Source organism: Balaenoptera musculus, chromosome 13, assembly GCF_009873245.2.
Source record: "Balaenoptera musculus isolate JJ_BM4_2016_0621 chromosome 13, mBalMus1.pri.v3, whole genome shotgun sequence".
Classification (NCBI taxonomy): Eukaryota; Metazoa; Chordata; class Mammalia; order Artiodactyla; family Balaenopteridae; genus Balaenoptera; species Balaenoptera musculus.
The window spans coordinates 83,761,186-83,783,069 of NC_045797.1; the positions used below are offsets into that span (position 1 = coordinate 83,761,186).

Sequence of the window (21,884 nt, forward strand, 5' to 3'; positions counted from 1 at the left end):
GGTCAGAGCCTCCTGGCCTCCACACAGCCTGGGCAGCGCTGACCAGCGAGTGCTGAGAGGGACAGAGGCGCACAGGCCCCTGTGAGCCCAAGTCTGCCCAGGGAGAGTCAGGAATCCGAGCTGAGACTTGAGGGGAAAATTGGAGTTGGCCCCGCAGACGAGTGGCAGAGGGCGTTCCAGGAAAGGGGACAACCCGTACCGATTCCAGGGCTGGCGTTTTCAGAGGAGAGGACTTCGCAGACCTCATCCTAACACCGCCAGGCCCCGGGGCAATCGGAGGCCCACATCCTCTATGGCTAAATATTTTAAAACTATAAATCAAGCTCATAAACTATTAAATAAAGTATGTTCCAGCCTCTTACCTTGACAAATATGCCTTCACGAGGGCCTGCAAGGCCAGGTTCAAATTTAGAATTTTGGGCCTCCTTGGAGTTAGACACCAAAACGTGATGGTGCGGGGGAGGCAGCTTTGCCCGCCCCCTTCTGCTCCCGCCCGCACTGCACCCCGAGGACACACGCGTGCAGGCACACGCGTGCGATCGGCCCAGCCTGCCCATCCTCACACCCCTTGCCCCACAAACAGCTGCCTCGGGTGGCCTCCAGGAGGACAGACCCCAGGAACAAGCCCACGGAGTTCCTGGAATTGGAGGAGGGTGACTCTGGGAGGGCGTCTCCTTGACCCCATCGGGGGGGCCCCAGCTGGAGAGGCTCTATGACAACGTAACTATGATACCCTCTATAAGATACACTCTAATTTCAGGGATGTCAAAATGTCAACAAAATGTGCATTTTTTTAATTTAATTTTTTATTGAAGAATAATTGATTTACAATGTTGTGTTAGTTTCTGGTGTACAGCAAAGTGATTCAGTTATATGTATATAACTGATATATATTTTTTTCATATTCTTTTCCATTATGGTTTATTACAGGATACTGAATATAGTTCCCTGTGCTATACAGTAGGACCATGTTGTTTATCTATTTTATATATAGTAGTGTGTATTTGCTAATCCCAAACTCCTAATTTATCCCTCCCCCACTCCCTTTCCTCTTTGGTAACCGTAAGTTTGTTTTCTATGTATATCTGTTCCTGTTTCGTAAATACATTCCTTTGTGTCATATTTTAAATTTCACATATAAGTGATATCTTATGGTATTTGTCTTTTTCTGACATACTTCACTTAGTATGATAATCTCTAAATCCATCCATATTGCTGCAAATGGCATTATTTCATTCTTTTTTGTGGCTGAGTAATATTCCATTGTATATATGTGCCACATCTTCTTTACCCATCCATCTGTTGATGGACATTTATGTTGCTTCCATGTCTTGGCTATTGCAAATAGTGCTGCTATGAACATTGGGTGCATGTATCTTTTTTTTAAAATAGATTTTACTTACTTATTTATTTATTTATTGGCTGCATTGGGTCTATCGTTGCTGTGCGTGGGCTTTCTCTAGTTGCGGCGAGCGGGGGCTACTCTTTGTTGCGGTGCGAGGGCTTCTCATTGTGGTGGCTTCTCTTGTTGCGGAGCACAGGCTGTAGGTGTGTGGGCTTCAGTACTTGTGGCACACGGGCTTCAGTAGTTGTGGCTCACGGGCTCTAGAGCGCAGGCTCAGTAGTTGTGGTGCACGGGCTTAGTTGCTCCACGGCATGTGGGATCTTCCCAGACCAGGGCTGGAACCCATGTCCCCTGCATTGGCAGGCGGATTCTTAACCACTGCGCCACCAGGGAAGCCCCTCACGTATCTTTTTGAATTATAGTTTTCTCCGGATACGTGCCCAGGAGTGGGATTGCTGGACCATATGGCAACTCTATTTTTAGTTTTCTTGAGGAACCTCCATACTGTTTTCCATAATGGCTGCACCAACTGACATTCCCACCACCACCAACAACAAAAATGTGCATCTTATATTGGATGTCCAGCAGCCTTCTGAGTCCCTGGCTGTGAGAGTGTTTTTAGCCTAAAGTTGCACTGAATCTATAGGTCAATTTACATAGTATCAGCAATATTGACAACTTTAAACCTTAATGATGTTAAATCTTCTAATCTTTCCATTTATTTAGGCCTTTAATTTCTTCAAATGGTGTTTTGTAGTTTTCTGTGTAAAAGCCTTGCACTTCTTTACAAAGCCTTTTTATAATTATTCCCTCTTCAGAGCCTTGAAAACCCTCTGTGAAGTAGAGATCACATTCTGTAGATCAAAGATGCCTCAGCTAGTAAGTGGCAGAGCTGGGATTTGAATCCCCAGCCCGCCAGCAGAGCTGGGCCTAGACTTGCTCTGCTGGGGGCCGCTCGTCCTAGCCCCTAACTGCATGGGGACCGGACATCTCTCCTCCATCCGGGAAACCTGCTGACCTGGTGACAGTCCCTCTGACTTGGAGGGAGGGATGGAGGGAGGGACAGGGGCAGGACTGGCATGAGATGCTCAGGGTCAGGGAAGGAGGGTCCAGGGGAAGGTCCCACACACAGGCTACAGGCAGGGAGGGAACCTGTTTGGCTGAAACAGTGTCCCCAGCCCTTGGCTCCCATGAAAACCACCTGGGCGCTTAAAAAATTCCCAGCATCCAGGCTCCACCTCAGACCAATTAAAGCCGAACCCTGGGAGCAGGGCCAGGGAATCCGTGATCTTAAAGTCACCCAGGTGAGGCTGCAGCTCGGGCAGGGAACCGCCGGGTCAGGTGGTGAAGTTGGCCATCAGTCCTGACCCATCAGCTCTGCCCCAGCACACACTGAGGCCAGCAGAAGAGTCCAGACTTTAGACCAGACAGACCAGGCTACAGTCCCGGGTGTGGATCTTGGTTCCATGTCACAGGTTCCGTGACCCTGGGTGCTTGACCTCTCTGACCCTCAATCGATTAATCTGTAAAATGGAGACAGTTATACCTACCTTGAGAGACGGGATCTGTTTCTCCTCATCTTGAGCCTGGACTGGCCTGTGACTGCTCTGACCAGCAGGGTACAGCAGAAGGGACGCTGCACCAGCTCGGGGTCTAGACTCACAAGGATTGGCAGCTCCCCCCTCCGTCTCTTGGGCCTCTTACCTGACTTTTCAGGTGAGGAGAATGAGGCTGAGAGGTGACTTGCCCAAGTAAAACTATCAAGCGCTCACTGCTTTCCTGGCTCTGAGGGAGGAAAAGGCAACATCTGGGGCAGCAGATTTGACCAGACTGTCGGAGTTTGAGTCCTGGCTGTGCCACTCCCCAGCTGTGTAACCTTGGGCTGCTTGATAACCCTCTCTGTGCCTATGCCACTTCTTTTGTAAAATGGTGATAGATGGTTGCACCTCAGGGCTGTTGCAGGGGTGAACTGAGAGTACCGTGTCTTGACGCAGCGGCTAACAGCTACTGTTAGCAGGGAGGCTCTGCCAGCCCCAGCCTGGAGGTCATTAGGCGCCTGGCCACAGCTGTGCTGATCTGGCGGCTTATTTTTGAGGAAGAAGCAGGACCCAGCACGGAAGCGCCTGGGAAAACCCCCTATTTCCCACTGGTCCCCTCTTCTCCCCTCTGGAAACAACAGAGCCATCCAGGGGGTGTCAGGGTGGGGCAGAATTTCCCCTCTTGGGACAGACCCTCACTTCCTCGGCTTGCGTATCAGAGCCAAGGTTCAAGTGTCATGCAGGGCTGGGGAGGCAGCATAAGTTTTGCCCTCCTCCTGAAGCCAAGGGCACGTGACCCCACCTTTTTCTAGGGGTGAGCCAGATGCCAGGTGGTTCTCCTGGTCCCTGGATGCACGGGTCACCTCCTCTGGGCTCTCCCAGTTCGGAGGCCTCTGGAGGTGCATGGTCCTGCCCAGGTGTGCCTGGTTCCCAAGAGCCTCGGGGCTCCTGTTCCTCATGCGAAAACCTCAGACCTTCTCTGTGCTTCTCCCTGGGAGCACGTCTCCCTGGGCAGCACAGACGACCCCTGCGTGGAGTCCTTCCTCTCACTGTAGTGCATTGGTCACATCTCAGACGACAGTGGACAGAATCTGGTGCCAAAAAGGGCCTCAGAGATGATCTGATCCAGCCCTTGATCAGAAAATTATTTTTATTGTAGTCAAATATAAACGTGATTTACCATTTTAACCATGTGTTAGTGTACCGTTCAGTGGTGACTGATTTTTATAGCTGAGGAAACATTCATTCAAACGAAATTCTCAGCAGAAGCCTGATATAGAACTGTCCACGTATTGCGGCCCGTGAAGGGCTGGGCCTCCACAGCCCCTGCAGGAGCAGGGAGGGAGCAAAGTGCAGGGCACGGAGGACAGAGGCGGCCCTGGCCGTCGTCCCCGCCACCGCCCCTGCTCTCCATCAGGCATTTGGCCCCCTCGTCCTCGCCCTCCAGGCCTGGTCTGACCCGTGAACACCCCGTCCACTCGGGGACTGGTGGCCTGCTCCCCAGTGCCCACCGGGACCTCCAGCCCCAGGTCAAGGCACTGTGGACAGTGGTTTATGGCAGGTCCGGGTGATGGACGAGGGGATGCCGGGCCTGAGCCTCCCAGATAAGGGCCAGGACAGTGAGATGCTGTCTAAAGCACTAAGGGTGGCCCATTCAGTGCCAGGAAAGACCCGCTGCCTGGCAGAGCCGCCCACAGAGGCACAGTCCTGAGATGACTGGGCAACCGTGGGGCCGTGAGCTCAAGACACAAGCCCATGGGGGAAGGAGCCTGGCCACGGGGTCACCCCCCAGGAGCCCCGTCAGGCACGCTTGGACTGGATGGGACAACTTGGCCCCACTGAATGTGAGATGTTGGGATACTGCCCGTTCAGATGCATTTCTTCTGAGTGAAAAGCAGGTCACGAGTGAACCCCTTGGATGAGGCCTTTCGGTCCTCTGCCCCTGCCCAGTGGCTGGAGGCGCAGCGTGAACAAGGAGGGCCCTTCGGGGATGGAGGGAGGGAGGGAGGAGAGAGGAGGACCCTGTGTCCCTGGTGGGCAGGAGGGCATCCAGCTGCAGAAGGAGGCTTTAAGTCAGGAGATGTGATGATTTTGTCCTCTACATAGAGGGCCCACCAAGCTCCCCTCCTTCCAAAGGCTTGAAGGAGGAAAACAAGGAACACAGGAGACGTCCTGTGAAGAAAAGCAGGTGAACAAAGCACTTACAGTTCAGATGAGAAGCCTCCAGCATGAGTGAGCACATCTGCAGCCTGAAATCCCACAGCTGGACGGCGAGGTGCAGGAGCTGCCACTGAGGCCTCACATCCTGCCTGCACCTCACCAAGAGCAAGTGCCGGAACTTGGCAGAAAGGTCGCGGAGGGGGCAATTTACCGCTCGGAGGTAGAGAAGAAGCTCCGCAACGTGCGTGGAAACATCAGCCTCACAGTCACTGGAGCGACCTCCTGCAGGAGGAGACGGGAGCGGGGACAGGAAAGGACCACCGCCTTCCCTCCAACAGAAACGTCTTATCTCTTCTGAGAAGGAAGCTGGAGAAAAGTGGGCGCCAGCTCTTCCCACTGAGGGGAAGCCGAGCTAGTGAGAAGCGGGGCGGACGCGGACACCAGCCGCGGAGGCAGAGGCCCGGGGCCGTGGGTCAGCAGGTCCCCGGGGCAGGAGGCCGCTGAGCCTCCAGGACTGAGGGACCCGGCTCACGTGCGGGGGTGACGCCACGTTCACAGCAGCAGCCCCGCAGGCCCAGAGACCTTTACCCGTTTTCTCTCCTAAAAGCAATTTTGATCAATAGTTTTTTAGTTCAGTTGCTGTTATTTAATTGATACCGCACCTGCTCTTATTGGAGTTTAATAAAATTGTGTTTCCTAAGACAGTGTTCTTCAAAGATGGATGATTTTGATATAATCATTACGAGTGCATTATTTCCACTTCATTGGACCCTCTAGAGTTAGATGGGATAAGTATTGCATTTTGATTGAAACAAAAGGTCCACTATTACTTAACCTGTAATTGAACTTGGACACGCTGAGATGGAGACGTGTGAAAAATAAATCCATTTCTATGTTCTGGGGAAAAAAGTGATGAGAGTGGGCTCCTGCCCAGGGTGTCTCCTGAGGGGCGCCCTGAAACCCCGGAGCTTTTCCACGGATTTAACCCTTCACGTTGCAGGTGGGGAAACAGAGAAGCGATTTCCCTGGGTAACCCAGCGAAATTCACGGCAGCACAGGTACGAGCGCCATGTCTCTTTGTTTCCAGTCTAGCTTTGAGCCGCGAGTTGCTCAAGAAGAATAGGCTTCTTGGCCCGGACCTGTAATTCTAAGAAAATTTAATCAGCTTCCTGGTGCTTTCCAAAAAGAGCCAGCTCTTTCTACCTGTTTGCAGCCTGGCCTGATATTACCTTGGCAACAGCTGTCAACAGAAATATTGCCTCCCCCGGGCCTGTCACGTTCTTTATACCAGACATGTGTGTGCCCACGTGAAGGGCAAAGCAGTTGGGCCTCATAGACCCGGCTTTGGGGCTCCTTTCTGCTAAGATCTGCTTATTTATAACCCAAAGGAAATTTGTCCTAAAAACAGGATTTCCGTGCTCGCCTGGCTAATTTTCTTTTTATACTCCATAAGGACTTAATGGGGAGAACCTTGCCATTTGAAGAGGTTATTTTTAACAGCAGTATTAGCCTGACATCCTAAAAATGGGATGTTACAGATCAGTAGGAAAACACACCGGACCTCATTGTCCAGAGGAGAAAAGGAAAACCCCCTCCAGGAGAGCTGATTGCCCAAAGTCTGTGTAATTTATTGGCAATGCAGGACTTGAACTTGGCTGGAGTCCTGGTTGCCTTTTAGGGGTTTGGCATTACTGCAGGTCTGGCTTGCTGACAGCAACGCTGTGTAGGTGCCGTCATCCCAGGGGATGGGCACAGGCTTGTTCGTGGCCTTCATTAGAGATGGAGGTACATTCTGGGGGGTAGATCCTGAGTCATCTTCTGGGAACCCCATTCTCTTGCTCCCAACACTCCCTTCGCTTGTCTCCCAACTGTCCACCACGGGCTGGAGACCTGGAATCTCTAGGGTTTGGGCAGGGGACGGACTGAGTGAGGTGGGCAGGGTGGGGCTGGTGAACTGGTCATCTGTCCCCACTCGGCCTGCATGGCATCTGGGGCTGGAGCTTTGTGTCTGTTCCTTCTCCCCTCAGTCAGGATCCGAGGTCCATTCTGCTCCCAAGGCCCCTCCTGGACTTCCACAGGCTCCATATGCGCCCCTGGCGTCCGGCTGCACCCCCAGGTGGGAGGGGGAAGGCTCGACCTCTCCCCTCTTAGCTCTCCAGCTGGGCCTGAGGATTCAACTGACCTAAGGCAGATTAACAGGAGAAAAGCATGCAGATTTTTACCTGTACATGGGGGCCCTACAGGAAAACGAAGGCCCAAAGACGTGGCAGAACCTAAGTGCTTATATACTAGGTTGGACGAAGAAAGGAAACTGTGGAAAAGGAACGAAAACAGCTGGGGAGGCTACAGGAGGAGAGTTAGTTCAACAAGGTCCGTCTGTACGGCATCCTCCCTGGCTTGACTCCCTGTCTCTGATGATGAGTGTTTCTTCCTCCTGAAACAGGGAGGTGTGATGGGAACGCCCCACCCCGGCACCACCCCATTTTGATCTGCCGGCAGCAGGGATGCCTTCTGCGGTTGGGGACATGTGACGACCCACAAAGACCCCTTCCTGGGGGACACATATTAAAATAGGCAGGAAAGTAGATTTCCCGACAGCCATCATGGTCTGCACCCCCAGGGGAGAGCTGTGGACCCCGCTGTGGACCAAGGATGGGCGCTTGCTCCTGGTCACCCAGGCTACCAGCTGGGTTCCTCGTTTTACTAAAACGCTCACCTGTTCGCTGTACTGCCTCCCCGCCCCCCCAGCAGGGTGACCTTATGTGCGTGGTTGACTTTTCCATGACTTTCAGGATGCAACTCAGGCAGCATCCCCCCTGCAGTCAGCCTTGCTCTGAGCTAAGACGAGATGTGCTACAGGGGAGGGGTGGGTGCAGAGAGTCGGGCTGAGGTTACTCCGAAGTCACACTTCAGATCCCATCAAACCCTTCATTTGGACTGTTTGGAGGGGCTCACTCTCACCACTTTCTAAGGGCTGTCCTGCTCAGAACACCTTCCCCCTGCTTGTCCTGGAAAAATTCTGTTCTGTCTTCCAGAACCAATAGCTGAGGAGCCATTTCTCACTAGAAACTTTCCATGAAGTTGAGTTAGGTTCCAGTACTAGACAGAGGTCCTATTTTGGCTTTCCATCATGAGTCCCCCTTTCATGTAGAGCAGTCCCCAGTTCCTGGCTGCCTCCCACTATGGGAGCAGGGAGACAGAGTTCCCCCTCTTCTGCCCCTGGCTGCAGGGCTCGCATTGTGGTCCAGACCGTGACTCTGTCATCAGTGGTGGAGGTAACCATGCTGGGGCCCAGAGCCGGAGACCCAGGCTGTGACAGCAGCAGGGTCTGGCTAGGTGGTCACCACTGCCTTTGGCTGATCTCACTGGGGCTCATTTGATTTCTGCCTCTGACTTTTAGCTTCCTATCTATTCTGTGAGCCTGCTACATCCTTCAAAAAGCAACAACGACAAAACAAAAAGCAAAAGCAAAAGCAAAAACAAAAAGCAAAAGCAAAAGCAAAAACAAAACAAAAGCCCTCCTTTGCTGAAGGCAGTCAGAACTGATTTCTGTTTCTGCAGCCAAGAGCCCTGATGGATGGAGAATCCTGCCTGGAATTCTGGGATCCCATGTGCTTCTCTGAGGTGGTTCATACATGCAATTGCTTCAACAATAATAATGGCTGATTCCTCAAGCCCTTTCTGGGAACTGGGACCTTGACAAGAGTTCTCGCATCAGTTCTCGGGGGCCTAAGATCTAGAGTGATGTCCGTGGGCTCTGATGGAGCAAGTGGAAACGGACCAGAATTACTGGAGGATTTCCCAACACGACAGCGTGTAGTGACGCGCTGCCTGGGTGCCTAGGTCCCCTCCTCTGAGTCCCAGGGCGGGAGTGCTCAGTCCCCAGCGGCCGGGAGGTCAGGTCCTGTCCCCAGGGCAGCCTGCATCTGTGGTGCCGAAGCAATGGCCAGGCATCCTTTGACATTTCTTCCATCGAGGGGTGAAGTCTGCATCCCCTTCCTTGAATCTGGCCATGCGCTGGGACTGCTTGGCCATGGATCGCAGCAGGAGGAAAGCTGCCCAGGTGTCTGGGCCGAGCCTGGAGAAACCAGTGGCTTCCATATGGCCCTCGTGGTGGTGCCCTCTCTCCGGGAGCCCTGACCGCCCCATGAGAAGACCAGTCGTCTTGGGTCAGCGTGGATGTGGTCAAAATAAACAGTAGCTATGGCTCAGGGCTGCGTCCTCTGTGTTTGTTTATGCCGCACTGAGTGTGCTGGCCCCGGGGGAGCAGGGGGAGGGAGGATGGGGGTGTCGGGTGTCACAAAGGGCCTCAGCAGGCAGGCTTGGGGACTTATCCTATTGACAAGAATGAACCTGAGCAGTTTCTGAGCGGCGGGTTGGGAGTGATCCCCGTGGCTCTGAGTGGGAAGGTCACGGGGACAGGGCAGCAGGGGCCAGAAGGCAGGTGAGGCTGGTGGCCAGGAAGCCAGTTGGGGCTACTGGAGATCTGGGGACACCTCTGCGGAAGAGACCGGGAAGGAGGCACCTCTTCCCTGAGCTGTGATGGGCTCAGCCATTCTCTTAGCCTGAAATCCTTCATCCTAGTGATTCCTGAAGTCCCCGATTCAGTGATTCTGAGAACTCATGATTCCTCGATCCCACGGCATGAAATGCCCGTGTTTCTCCAGTTGTGTGATCTGGTGATTCACAGAACCTCTCACCCGGCAACTCTAAAATTCTCTGATTCGTATGCTCTGCTGAATCAGCCCTTGCAGTTCCTGCCAACCCCTGGCCCATGGCTTCTCCTGGGAATTGAGGAAAGGCTGTTTGTTTCTGTCTTTTCTATTCAGACAGGTGTCGCTGGGGGGCCTCTACCTTCCTCTGAGGTGGCTGAGATGGGGATCGTGCAGGTGGGGAAGATCCCGGAGTCAGTTGGAATAATGCGGAGTGTGTGAACCCCGGGTGCCGGAGTGCTGAGGCGGGAGCAGAGCCCCACCTTCGCGGGGCACTGAGAGGTGCTCCTGACCCAGGGCCCATCACCCACCCTGCTCATGCCCACCTGCTGGAGCAGCAACCGCAGGACTGTGGTCTCCCCTGCAGAGCCCTCCAGAGACAAGCACCTGGGCTGGGGTCGCACCTTTTCTTAAGCCACAAGCTGGAGTCACCCATTGGCATCCCTAATCACTGGAGTTGACAGCAGGCCTGAGGACATGGGAGACAAGCAGAGTGGCCTGTGGATTTGGGTGACAGGGATTATGGGGGACAGGTGAGCGGTGCTAGTGGCAGGGCCACAGAAACGAGAAGCCTGGATCAGGGGACTTTGATAGGCCTGCTGGCCCTCAGGGCCCACAGTCCCGTGAGTTGGTCTTCATTCTTCTCCGCCTCAGCCAGGCTCTCGGCATCAAATCCTGGAGGTGAGGCCCCCGTGCCAGGTTGTTGTGAGGCCCAGTCAGGGAAACAGGGAAAGCTGTTGGCACTGCATCCGGGACTCTTGCTATCAGTTTCTAGTGGCTCTTTTCAGGGCCGTGCGTGGCCCTGTCTGCCAGCCAGGCCCCCCTGGCCCTCCGTGTGCACGAGTCTCCCTGCAAGTGGGCTCTGAGGTGGTATCAAGAGAAGGCGGCGGTGTGGGAGGGAAGCCAGGCCCACCTCTAATCCACACGGCCCTCCTGGTCCCTCCTTGGCCAGCCTTGGGGTTTTGGGGGGCTGCTCTGAGTTGGAGATGAAATGGGCCGCAACCACGGTCACTGTTGGTTATGAAAAGTGGGGGAGACATGATCCAGCATGCATCCATCCATTCATCTATCCATCCATTCATCCATTCATCTATCCACCCAATCATCCATCCTTCCATTCAACTATCCATTCATCCATCTATCCTTCCATGCATCCATCCGTCCATCTATCCATCCATTCATCCGTTCATCTATCCACCCATCCATCCATCCATCCATCCATCCACAATTTATTAAGCGCCTACCGTGTCTGAAGGGTGCACCCCACCCCCGTGGATGACTTTCTATGCCCCTATCCTGCTCTGTTATTATTTATGCCTTTGTTCATCTGTTCACTGTCTTTCTCCCCCACTAGAATTTTAATTCCATGAAGACTTTGTCTTATTCACCACTGCATCCACACATCTAAAATCAAGCCTAGCACTTAATAGGTGCTTGAAAGCATTTCTTCAATGTATGTATTTAACCCCCCTCCTGCAGCAACCCTGGGAATCGGTGTTATTATCCTTCATTTATAGATAAGGAAACAGGCCCAGAGAGGCCAAGTGACTTGCCCACGGTTTCATTATTAGTAAGTCGTGACCTGGGAGATGAAGCCAGGTTTCCAGAGCTGGGTCTAACCCTTCATACTGCTCCACACTTCATGAGGAGGGAGAGAAGGGCACAAGTAGTTCTCACTGGGCAATCGAGGGAGGCTTCCTGGAGCAGGGGGCCATGGGCAATGGAGGGTGGGTGGGACGTCCCCAGGCAGGGCAGTAGGTAAGGACAGCCAGCTGAGGAGACTTCTTTGGCCAAGGCCTGGGGAATAGGAGGGTGGAACTGGCCTCTGGGGTGAGGAGGGAGGCCTTGCAAGATCCAGCCAAAAGCCTGCCAGACTTCTCGGGAGCTAGAAGCAATCCTCCATCCCTGCTGGTGGCTCTCATTAGGACGTCGGTGCTGAGTCTGGTCTGTCCTTGTCAATCAACTGACAGCAAAACATGTCCCCAAACACCTCTCGCTGAAAGGGCCTTTCTCCCAGGTTGTGGGCTCAGGGGCACCTCTGCCGTGCAAAGTGGGCTCCCCCTGGGCCCAGGAAAAGGGTCAGCTTAGCCAGGCCTGGGCAGACAGCCGGCCGGCCTGGGAGCCCTGCTTACACTCTCCCTACCTGCTGGACGACACCTTCCCCGCCCCGGACCTCAGCATCCCCATCTGTAATGGAAATGGTTACCGCAGCCCTTTGTCACCTGTGATGCCGGTGACCTCACCCAAAGCTGACTCTCCTGTGCATCTCGCTGCAGGCGAGGTATCTTTTCGCATTGGACCCCCCCTTTGATCATCAATAACCCCGTGAAAGAGGCAGGGTGGGATCAATTATCTCCATTTTCTCAGATGAAGGAACTGAGGTTTGAGAGAGAGAAAGTCGTCAGCCCAAAGTCGCTGAGTCAGTGAGTGGCGTGTCCTGGTCTGGAATCCCAGCTCATCCCTCTGCGGCCACGAGGCCGGAGACTGCAATCAGAATGGTGTCATGTTCTGATTCCGCTCGGGGTCCCTGGCCAGGGTGTCCCTTTCTGAGTTCTCCTGTCACGCCACCCTCTGCCCACCCCCAGGGAAGAGGCAAAGGGCCCCCCTAAATACGCCAGAAGTGACTCCCCTCCTCTGATCTAAACCCCACATCCGCGTTTGGGCCACCACACTGGAGGCTTCTAAACTGCCCCATCATTGGGGCCATCCTGCGGTTCCCACACTGCCCATCCCAGGGAGGAAAGCTCCGGCGAACTTACAACCTGACCTCATTTCCGGGAGAGATTTCTTTAACCCAGAGAAGCTAAGCCTAGCTGGCGCTGGGCGTGGGGGCGTTCTCAGGTGGGGAAAGCAGCCTCTTGGGGCCAGGCTGACTGCATCAGCAGCGGATTCTCGGGGTAGATGCAGCGGGACCACAACTTTGGCCCCTGGTGGACAAACACCAAGTCCTCGTGGAGGCCGAAGCCTTTGTTCCAGAACTCTGGGCTCATTACTTCCCTTTGCTAGGCCTCCCTGCCTACAAAGCGGGGTAATAACCCTTTCCCAGGCCGTCCGGATCCAACAGGACAGACGAGGCAGGGAGAGAGGGGAAGGGTGTGGGGTTCTAGGTGGCGACGCAGACCTAGATTTCCGCCCTGGTTTTGCCACTTACTAGCCTAGTGGCCTCGTGCAGGTTACTTAATAAATTCTATTCACCTGCTAGGATTGTTTGGGGTCAGGGGGGGTTAATTTGATAGAAAGCACTTTGAAGACTGCTGAGCTCCCCAAGGAGCTGCTGTGTTAGGAGTTATTGTGACAAGGTCCCAGCAGCCGAACAAGCAGAGGGATTAAGGCTCTGAACAGCGTGATGGTTCAGGGCCAGACAAAGGCTCAGGGCACGAAGCCCTTCGGAGATGCAGACGCTATGGACGGGGTCTGGGTTGTAGGGTGGCAGAAGGAGCCAGGGCCAGATGGGGGTGGGTTCTGGTTTGGGAGGAGACCTTGAGCTGTGGGTACCCTTCGGGGTAAGCTCCAGGGAGGGGACCAGACGTGAACGGTCGTTGGATGAGCAGGGAAAATGCACAGTGACGGTAGCTGAGAGCCTCTGCAAGGCTGCCTGGGCCTGTGCGGAGGGCTGTATTCTGAGGCATCGCCTTGGCTGGCTTCCCTGCAAGACGCTGGTCCTGGGGGAGCTGTGCTTTGTGAGGCAACGGAGGAACAAGGTGGGGGCTGTCGTGGGGGGGAGAGCCCCCGAATGCTCGAGCTTTAGGGCGCAGGTGGAGACTCGAGAAGCCCCGAGATCCCCCAGGAGGAGAGTAGGCCTCCCCTCACCCAGCGCTGCCTCCCTCTGTGCCTCTCGGCCACCTGGTTCCCTCCCTTCTCTCTCAGGCCTGTCCCAGAGGGACAAACATTTCTGTAGGTTGTGGGCCCACTGTGTGTCAGGTCTGGACACGGACACGGGAACACCGAGGATGCAGGCTCACTGAATTCTCTCAACAGCTCTGAGAGGAGGTGTCATGACCCCCGTGTGCCCATGAGGAAGGGGAGGACTTGGGGGATGGGGATCTGGCCGTTGCCCGCTCTCCATGTCGCCCAGGGCCCTGGGGCTCTGGCCCAGCTCTCCCAGCAGGTCCTGTCCCCTCATGCAGCAGCTCCGAGGACAGGTGGGGATGCTCAGGGTTTGTGGCCTGTCCAGGGGGCGGCTCCCACAAAACCCTTCAAAGGCCCTGCTCTGGCCCCTGCTCCCGTGTGCTACTTTAAAAAAAAATCTAGAATGAAAAAGAAGAAAGTTTCTATTTTTGATGAGACACCAATGAAATGAAGGCTTTTAAATTATTAAAATCCAGAAATAAATTATTTATTCAGGTCAGCCTTTCATTTCACGCACATTAACCCCACCAGCACACTGTCACGAATTTGCTGAGTGTCCTCGCAAGTCATTTACCCTCCGAGGACCTCGGTGTTCTCTTCTGTAGGATGGGTCGGGGGCCAGCAGGGGGCTGGGTTTCCCAGGTGCTGGAGGAGCCTCCCGGGAGGAGCCCAAAGACCAGCCAGAGCAGGCCTGTCTGTTCCCTTCATCTCTCTTCATCCTGTACCCTTGGCCTTCACGATCAGACCTTCCCTGAGCAGCTCAGGTGGGTGGGAAGGGGAAGAGCTATTATTAATAATAATAATAGTACTACGTGCCAGCCCTGCACAATGGTTTACACATCCAACTTATTTATCCTACAACAACCCTCTAAGGTGGATAATATTACCATCTCCAGGTTACAGATGAGGAAATTGGGCACCGAGTAGTGAAGTGCCTTGCCCGATAACACCCAGCTTCGAAGTGGCACAGCTGGAGTTCAAGGGCAGGCAGCCTGGTTCCCGCACTGACTGCTGCAGCACACGGCCTCGCCTTGGGTGTGAGTGAGGCCCTTGGGAACCTCCCAAGATGACTCTTCTCGCAGGTGCCGTGCCTGTTCTCTCTGCTTTTGCACTTGCTGTTCCCTCTGCCTGGGGTGCCCTCCCTGCCCCAGGCCAGCAAAAATGTCACCTCCTCCAGGAAGCCCTCCCATCCTCCCTCTGTGCTTCCACAGCATTCTCCCACTTCCCTGTGAAAGCCCTTACCCGCCGAATCGTCCTCATTTACACACCTGTCTCCCCACCAGACTGTGGCCTTCTTGAGTTCAGGGACCGTGTTGGATGAATTTCCACAACCCCAGCACAGTGCCTGATGTAGACCAGTTGGTGTTTGTTGAATGAATGAGCGAGTGAGTGTTTGAAGGGATGTGACTCCCTTGCCCGTGGGGGAGGGTTGCGGGTTGCCTTACAGCCTGGCCCTGGGAAGACCCCTAAGTTTGCCATCCCTGGCATCCCTGAGATTGTTCTCCCACCAAGAGACTCAGCTTGGCAGAGAAGACATTGGGTTTCCATGGCAACGGAGTTTTTTCTGCCCGAGCAAACATTTCCACAGAAATCCCAATAGATGCCAGTGGGTGCAGTGGGCACTGCCCCTCCTCCCACATCCTGCACCCCTCCTGCCTCCGCAGGGCTCTGAGCCCAGAGCCAGCCCTTCTCCTTCTGTGGGTTTCCACTGGGTTTCTCTCAACCGCCCTATTTGAAGCTGCTTGCCGCCGTGCCAGCTTCGCCCCACACCCTCTCTGGGTGAGGAAGGGGGTGCCCTGGCCCCAGGCTGTCGGCATTAGGGAGTCCAGGCCCACCATCCTCAGACGGGAAACCTCGGCCCAGGGCGGGGAAGCAGAGGGCCCCCAGCCCCTGCCCTGGCTTTGCGCTGCCATCTGCAAGCCCCTCCTCCCCTCAGACATGGGCGCCTGCACCTCCCCCTCCCGCAGGGCCCTGGGGTCAGGGGGCCTCACAGGGCTCACCTGGCAGAAGCTGAGAGGCCTGAGAATTACAAGGTGTCCGGCCTCAGACCCTGCCGAGCACCAGACCCACTGCCCTGCGATCCCGGTTGAGCCTCTGGGGGTGGGGAGGAAGAATGGGGCAAAGGCACTTGGTGGTAGAAGCTCAGAGAGGTCCGTGGCTTTCCTGAGGACACGTGGCAGAGTGGCAGAGGCAGGATCTGAGCTCTAGTCTCTCTGGTGACAAGGCCAGCCTCTACCCACTCTCCGGCCAGGCGGGAGCCCCCTTTCCCCACCTAGAAACGGGGTAGACGGCCCCTTCTGGAAGCATGGGCAGAGCGCCTGGTGTGCATGTGGGGCACCGGCTGGTCAGTGGAGGGTCCAGCCTGAGGACTGAGAGCTCGCTTGGCCCTTGAGACCATCAGACCATCAGAGAAGTGAAGTGACTTCGCCCAAGCTCACAAGTGGTGGCCCAGGGGACGGATATGGGACCTGTCAGACTCTGACCACTTCCGTCTGTCCATGTCCCCCCCCCGCACAGCTGTTTTCCCAAAGCCAGTTATTACCTTTCACTGCCAAGTCCCTGCTCTGCTCTCCCGGTGGGCTTTGCCTCAGCTGTGGACTCGGCACAACTGCTGGTGAGGGAAGAGGGCCAGGGGTGCGTGGCCCTGAGGCAGGGACAGAGGCCCCATGGTCTGGCTTTGTGCAGCCAGCCGGAGGCCAGCTAACAAGCTCAGTGTTTTGTGCCCGGGCCTGCCACGCGGGCAGCTGGTCCTGCCATCCCAGATCACCTCAGTCCCCCCCGGACCCCAGGAGTCTGCCTCCCAGCCCGGACCCTCAGACGCCCACCTGCCCTCCCTCCTGTAGTCCGTGGATCTGTGCTTGGGCCCATGGTGTTCCGCCACCCACACGGAGCCGGCCTCCCAGCCTGGCATGTCGAGCTCTCATCGCCATGGCAACACTCACCACCCCCGCGCGGGACCACTGTGCTCAGCTAACCTGCGGCCTGTCCCCTGCCACTGGCCACCCATTTGGGTCGGGAGACGCCCACACACCCGCTCGGGCCAAGACTCGGAGCTCGCTCATGTTCCTGCCTCGCCCACAGGCCAGAGTGACGGTGTGCGTGCGTGTGCCCGTCCGACCCGGCGGGGGTGTGCACAGGCGCACGTGTGCACACGTGTAGGCGCAGGTGTGGGAAGCACCGACGGCTCCTCCGACTCCGGTCTGTGGGGCTCGGGGGCCGCCGGCGGCGACGCCTAATTGTGTGTCGTGGGTCCTCTGGGTGGGTAGTCTCTGTGTGCCTGCACCTCATCAGGTGTGCGTGTCCGTCTGTTTGTCTGTGTTTGTGTCTCGGCAAAGGCCAGGGAGGGGAGGGGAATGTGTCAGAGATTCTGGACGACAGCTCCTTTCACTGCATTTCTCCAACCGCTGGAGAAAGACACCCTCTCCTCTGGCCCGTTCTCCTAGGACATTCAGGACCCAGCAGTGGCTGATGGGGGCGACCCACTTACCATCTTTGCTGGGCTCTCCCCTGGGGCCAACAGTTACACTGGACTTTGGCCCTTGGAATCCGCATAATCTTCTCTTGAGGCACCACCTGATTCCATTTTCCTATGCAAAACACAGAAGCTGTAGAGAGGGGCCCGGGCAGGACATTGGGAGAAGGGGCACGTAGTCTTGGTTCTGTTGACAGCTGGCCCTGTGACCTTGCACAGGACACCGTGCCTCTGGGCCTCAGTTTCCCTGTCTGTTAATGATTTCTTGTGGACTTTCTATCCGGACTATCCAGAATTCCATCAAATGGCAACTGTCCCAATACATCTTCCTCTCGTCTTTATGACAGCCCTCGTGGGTCACCTGTTATTATCCCTGGACGATAAGGAGAAAACTAAGCGCAGAGGATGCTGGTGGGATGGGGGCCCAGCCGCATCACCCTGACCAGAGCCCTTGCTCCTTCTCTCACCCACTGCCCCCCGTGCTCTGCCCGCAGATTCCAGGGCCAGGATGGGCCCTCCGTGCCACCTGCCACAGCGCAGCTAGCCCCTCACGGGCACCAGGGCAGGGAGCTGCCACTGACAAAGGGCACCTGCCGGCCCTGCTGGGAGACCCCTCCTCACCCTCGCTGTGGACAGGGCCAGATATCAAAGAGGAGAGTGTGGGAAGGCAAAGGAAAAAGACAAAGCCGTCAGGCTGCCCTGCGCTGGTGAGTAATGACGCATCGAGTTCCGAGATCGACAGGCAGGGCTCGGCTCCAGGGCCGTGTGCGGATGAGCCTCGGAGCTGGAGCCGGCAGGCGGGCCGGGCCGGCGGGCGCTGGGTCAGGTGGTGGAGGAAGGCCCGGGGCTCCGTGCGGGGCAGCGGGGCAAAGCTTCTCAGACGTCCCCACGCAGACCGGTCACCGGACACTTGTTTAACTGTGCGTCCTGGTCCAGCAGGTCTGGGGTGGGGTCTGGGTTTCTGCATCTCTAACGAGGTCCCAGGTAATGCTGCTGCTACCCATGGTCTGGGACCGCCTTTTGAGTGCCTGAGTGTGGGCTGAGAGGTCACACGAGCCGGGTTTGAACTTGGATCTGGCCCTAATTAGTTGTATGAGTGGGCATGTGAGTTCCCAACTCAGCAGGCCTCCGTTTCCTCACCTATAAAGTAGGGATCATAATAGTACCTGCTTCAGGGAGGCGGTGGTGAGGGTTCAGAAGTTAATCTATGTTAATCTGTGTCAAAGCCCGTAGGTGGTGCTTGGTAAGTGTGTTATTATTCTACAATGCCGGGCTGGAGAAGATGTGCTTTTCTGCTGTGGAGAGTGGGTCGCTGTTAAGTGTTAAGTGGGGAGTGACGTGACCGAAGTCTCACTGTAAAGACTTTCTCTGGGCGCTGCTGGGAATTGAGCTGGAGGTGGCGGCCGGGCCTGGGGGAGCCGCGTGGGCCTGTCGCAGGAGGGGTGTGGGTGAGAGAGGAAACGGAGTCTGGAAATGGTGGATGGGAGGGACGGAAGGAGAGAAGGGGCAGGAAGGACGGACACTTCCGAGGCAGATCTAACCGGAGGTGGCCTGGGAGGGCCTGGTAGTTGGCGTCGCGGTCCTTGGGTTCTGCTGTGGCCGCTCAGCACTTCCACTCCTCAGCCCGGCCCGGCTGACTCTATTTGACTATATTTGGGAGCACAGCAGGCAGAATTCTGAAAGAGGCCTGCCTGTTGGTTTCAGCCAGTCTGGACACCATAACCTTGACTCCAGCTATTGGGAAGAACCCCCCTGCTCAGAGAGCTATCTGTAACAACACGTTCGGGGGATTCGTAGGGAGTGACCGAACCAAACTCCAGAAGAAAACATAAGAGTTTGTGCATGTGGGTATGAATATGTACACACATCAAGAGTATAACAGAGTGGGCCTTCCCTGGTGGCGCAGTGGTTAAGAATCCACCTGCCAATGCAGGGGACATGGGTTCGAGCCCTGGTCCGGGAAGATCCCACGTGCCACGGAGCAACTGAGCCCGTGCGCCACAACTACTGAGCCTGCGCTCTAGAGCCTGTGAGCCACAACTACTGAGCTCGCGTGCCATAACTACTGAAGCCTGCACGCCTAGAGCCCGTGCTCCACAACAAGAGAAGCCATCGCAATGAGAAGCCCGAGCACCGCAACCAAGAGTAGCCCCCGCTCGCCGCAACTAGAGAAAGCCCGGATGCAGCAACGAAGACCCAATGCAGCCTAAATTAATTAATTAATTAATTAATTAATTTTTTTTAAAAAGAGTACAACAGAGTGAATTTTGTTAGCAATTCCTGCTTTTTCCCTTCAAAAGAATTGAAGGCAACTGTAGCCAGTGTGGTGAAACAGGTGTTTTCTCTTCTACATGCAGCCCTGTTCTGATGCCCCACATTTTGTTGGTCCTGTCCTGGGGGTGTTTCATTCTCCATAAGTCTTGGGCCCCAGCTAGCCCACAGGGGCCTTTTGTGTGAATTAGGGGAGGGTGTCCCCTCTGGACAGATACAGCCCCATGGGCACATAGTGTGGTGAGTGGAAGGCAGACTGGATTCTAGTCCCCACTTGTCCCTCAGGTGGGTGCCCTTGTGCAGTGGACAACCTGCACAGCTGTATGTGCCATCCCTGCACATGGACCACACAAGCTGTTGAGGAAACGGACACTGTAGAAAATTCTTTAACTGTAGAAAATGCTTTATCTGGGCATCAAGCTCAGCCGTTTAGCCCAGGTTCTTTCTTCGGGTGATTTCTTCTGGGCCTAGGTCTCCCCTTGTTATTCTCTGCACCCTGCATCTGCTGGCTTTAGGCTTTAACTCAGGGAAAGGCTGCCTATTGCTGCAACTCCCTGGGCTGCTCTTTGGGGCGAGGGCCCCGTGTCCACATTTTCTTTGTTGACAGTTTTTTCTCCCCAAGACGGGTGTTTAAAATTGCTTCGGGCTGGACCAGTGATGCTTATGGGGGGTCTACACCGAAATGGCATTATTCTGTTGTGCAAGGCTGTGACTGCCTGTTGTAACACCAGTAAACATCCCCACCATTCAGAAGGGTTACTCTGCACTTCATGCCAACATCATGCCAGCCACAAAGGGAAACCTTTATTCTTTTCTCCAAACTTTCTATAATGCCATATAGCTTTTACAACATGAAAATTTTGACTAAACTAAACAAAACATAAACAAATACCCTTTTGGGGTGGGGTTGTTTAACCAGAAGAGATCTACCTAACTGCACCAGAGTTGTCTAGAGCCAGACTGCCTGGGACCAAATCCTACTCTGCCACTTATTAGAGGTCATCTTGGAGAAGTCATCTGACCTCTCGGTGCCTCAGTTTCCTCATCCATAAAATGGGGATAATAATAGTACCTACTTCAAAGGCTTGTTGTGGGGACAAAGTGAATATACGTAAAGCTCTTGAAACCACTCCAGGAACATGGCCAATGCTGTGGGCGTGTTAGCTCTTGCTCTGGTGACCAGACCAAGAGGAGAAAATGGTCAAATGCCTTGTTGAAATCCTGATTCCGCCTCTCTCCAGCCTTCTCTGGTTTCTGCACTCAGAATCAATTCCAGTGTCTTCTGGGTTTGTTTTACATTTTTTCTAGTGTCTCTATTGAAGCTCCCAGGACAGTGTCCGTCACTCTGTGGCTCTAATGGTAGCCCGTGTCAATCTGCCCAAATAGAAGCTCTCCTGGCAGGCAGGGACCCCCTCCTTCACTTTTGCATCCCTCATGGCAACAAAAAGCCCGGTACGAAGCCAATGCTTGATCAAGGGCCGTTGGCAAGTCGGTGGCTGCATGACCAAGGGCATCCTTTCTCGTCTTCACCCCCCACTTCCCTCCTGGCACCAGTAGGTCCTCAACAATTTTGTTTGAATTGGACTGAATTTATTCTGGAAGCCTGAGACCGCACACCCTCACTGAATGGGTGTCTTGGAAGCCCCGGAAGGTTATGGGATTTTTTCCCAAAGGGTGCAGTAAAATCCTGAAGGCGAAGTGGTCCTTCTGCCTTTCCAGATGGACTGAATGGGAGGTAGAGATGTGTCCAGGAGTCTTCCACCCCCTGCAAGATGTTCCCAAGTAGTTGGCAGAGACGTTTCACATTTAGATTACCCTGCCGAGATACCCACTGCCCACCTTTCTGGAAGCATCTAGAGTTTCTCTCTGGTGCACTCTTCTTCTAAGTGATAATTCTAGAAACCCATTCCTTTGTCTTTGGCAATAACAACCCAATTCCCGGGACTCCAAATGGAAAATAACAGCCTTAATTTCCAGACTCCTGGGGGGAGGAAAAGCCAGACAGAATCCTCCCAGCTGTTAAGGTTTTGTCTGCACCAGGCCAAATGCATCAAGCCCAAATGACTACTTGAAGCGTTATTAGAATTCAGGTTGCCCCATCATCACAATTCTCTCTGAGCTGGGAGGCTGGGGGAAAAAAAAAAAGGCAGATTGTGTGCCGTGTGCAAAAGCTGGACCAGGGAGCCTCTGAGATTAATTACACCTGGTGAATCCAATGTCTGGGAGCCCCGGGGAAGTGCTGTCTGGGGGAAGCATAAACCAGGCTCCCCAAAAGGAAGTAGAGATGAGCTCCATTCCACTGTGCAGACAAAATTAATGCTGCTTATCAAAGCCCTTCCTCATCAATATAAAGTTGGACTTCTATTAGTCACCAAGGGCCATTTGCCTAGATGCAAATGGCCTTACCGAGCTGGATGATTTTAGCGCAACGTCTGATGGAGGTTCTGGGGAGCAGACAGCCCAAGCCAGTAGATTTAACAAGCACTGGGGCTTTTTCCTTTGGCTCTGAGGCTAAGCTCGTTGTCCAAGGAACAAAT

General features: G+C 54.7%; 1 long non-coding RNA gene across 3 annotated transcripts in view; it reads left to right on the forward strand.

Annotated features, from left to right (window-relative positions):
• The window catches only part of LOC118906001, a 78,411-nt gene that overhangs the window by 51,293 nt on the left and 5,234 nt on the right, over positions 1 to 21,884 (forward strand). For 2 of the 3 annotated variants that reach the window (XR_005022401.1, XR_005022402.1), the window contains exon 3: positions 17,571 to 17,783. The exons of the other annotated variant lie outside the window; for it this stretch is intronic. This is a non-coding gene — a long non-coding RNA (uncharacterized LOC118906001). The remainder of the gene's footprint in view (positions 1 to 17,570; positions 17,784 to 21,884) is intronic. 3 annotated transcript variants of the gene reach the window in all.